This window comes from Poecilia latipinna, unplaced genomic scaffold (assembly GCF_001443285.1).
Source record: "Poecilia latipinna isolate Pla-1442-1.1 unplaced genomic scaffold, P_latipinna-1.0 Scaffold4200, whole genome shotgun sequence".
In the NCBI taxonomy this organism is placed as follows: domain Eukaryota; kingdom Metazoa; phylum Chordata; class Actinopteri; order Cyprinodontiformes; family Poeciliidae; genus Poecilia; species Poecilia latipinna.
The window spans coordinates 31222-33536 of record NW_015116816.1 but is presented as its reverse complement, the minus strand read 5'-3'; the positions used below and the strand labels follow the sequence as shown (position 1 = coordinate 33536).

Genomic DNA, 2315 nt, shown 5'->3' with positions numbered 1-2315 from the left:
TACTTCGTTACTTCCCACCACTGCTGATTAGACAGCCTGGTAATTGCACAGGTGTGCTGTAGGCTGGCTGGCCACATTAAGTCACTGAAATCTGAAATGTGCTGTTTGCTTTATTTGGGAGGGTCTTACAAAAAATATAAATGCAACACTTTTGTTTTTGCTCCCATTTTTATTAGTTCAACAATCTAAAACATTTTTCTATATAAATGAAATAATTTCTTTCAAATACTGTTAACAAATCTGTCTAAATCTGATCGTGAGCACTTCTTTAGATAATCCATCCCACCTCACAGGTCTGGCATATCCAGATACTAATTGGATAGCATAATTATAGCACTGACTACAATAAAAACCACTGTGAAATGTGCTTTCAGAGTGGCCATTATCTGGTTTGGTGACAACTTGCCTCACGCAATGCAACATCCATTACATAGAGTTGATCAGGTTGTTGATTGTGGAATGTAGGTCCACTCCTCTTACATGGCTCACATGTCCAGTGAGAAAGCTGGCCATGAAAGAACTGGGATGTTTTCAGCTTCTAGGAATTTTGTGCAGATTCTTACAAGATGGAGCAACATGCTGCAACATGAGGAGATAGTCGTGGATGAATGGCACAACAATGGGTCTCAGGATCTCTGTGCCTTCAAAGGCTATCAATAAAGGTACTTGTTTGATGTCCCTGACATAGACCGGCCCATACCATAACCCCGCCACCACCATGGGCCACTTCATCCATGGGCCACTCAGTCCACAATGTTGACATCAGCAAACGCTTGATCCACCCCCTACCACACACACTGTCTGTTGTCTGTCCTGGGATGGTTTACACATGGTCTGCAATTGTGAGGCCAGGTCAAAATCTTTGAAACGCTTTAGGAGAAGGCTTATGGTAGTGATGTGTCTTCTGTGCCAAGGCTTCGGAGAATGTGTCTAGTACTCCCGGAGGATTTTTATGAAGTGCGTATCGAGGCTTGTGTTGATGGAACAGGTTGTGACGTTTGAAGCCTCGCAAGCGGCTTCAAACCACGTAACTGATTTAGGAGCTGGATCTGTTTGCTTGCAGATCAAAAGAAATGTTTCACCTGCCACATTTTTTTGTTTTAGGATTTTATTGCGTGTGCGTTTGCAGGTCATTGCATGAACCTAATTTTTCCTTGTCTGGCAACATTTTGATTTCGCCAAATAGTTTCACACAGTAACAATAAACCATTCCCTATAAACATAAAAAAAACAACACTGTAGATCCTGTGTTCTAATTTCTAATGTTTTAAAAGCACACCTGTGCTGAGGTGTGCTTTTTATCTTTCTGCAGAAAGTAGCTTCCCTTCGCCTATGGGTGCGGGGACGGGTCCTGACTGTTGTTTGTGCTTATGGGCCGAACAGCAGTCCAGATTACCCACCCTTATTGGAGTCCTTAGAGGGGGTACTGGAGAGTGCCCCTCCTGGGGACTCCCTTCTTCTACTGGGGGACTTCAACGCTCACATGGGCAATGACAGTGAGACCTGGGGGGGTGGGGTTGGGAGGAACGGTCCCCCCCCCCCCGAACTGAACTCGAATGGTGTTCAGTTGTTGGACTTCTGTGCTCGTCACAGATTGTCCATAATGAACACCATGTTCAGGCATAAGGGTGTCGATATGTCCGTTGGATAGTTGAACCTCGGATTCAGGAAGAATAGTGTGGTTTTTCAGACTGAAGAAGGAGTCCTATCGGGCCTTTTTGGCCTGTGGGACCCCTGAAGCAGCTGATGGGTATTGGCAGGCGAAGCAGCATGCAGCTCGGGTGGGTGCTGAAGCAAAAACTTGGGCATGGCAGGAGTTTGGAGAGGCCATGGAGAAAGACTTCCATACGGCTTCAAGGCAATTCTGGTCCACCATTCGGCCTCTCAGGAGGGAGAAGCAGTGCAGCACCAACACTGTTTATGGTGGGGATGGTGTGCTGCTGACTCTGACTCGGGACGTTGTGGGCCGGTGGGCAGAATACTTCCAAGACCTCCTCAATCCCACCAACATGCCTTCCACTGAGGAAGCCTAGCCTGAGGACTCTGGGTCGGGCTCTCCAATCTCTGGGGATGAGGTCACCAAGGTGGTTAGAAAACTCCTCGGTGGCAGGGCCCCGGGGGTGGATGAGATCCGCCTGGAGTTCCTTAAGGCTCTGGATGCTGTAGGGTTGTGTTGGTTGACGCGGCTCTGCAACATTGCATGGACATCTGGGGCAGTTCCCCTGGAATGGCAGACTGGGGTGGTGGTCCCCCTGTTTAAAATGGGGGACCGGAGGGTGTGCTCAAATTACAGAGGGGTCACACTCTTAAGCCTC

General features: G+C 47.8%; 1 long non-coding RNA gene across 1 annotated transcript; it reads left to right on the top strand.

The window, feature by feature from the left end:
* Window positions 1-27: 27 nt before the first annotated feature.
* On the top strand, window positions 28-1237 carry LOC106942338 (uncharacterized). The gene is made up of 2 exons (XR_001423607.1): window positions 28-637; window positions 1044-1237. It is a non-coding gene; the product is annotated as an uncharacterized LOC106942338 (long non-coding RNA).
* Window positions 1238-2315: the final 1078 nt, after the last annotated feature.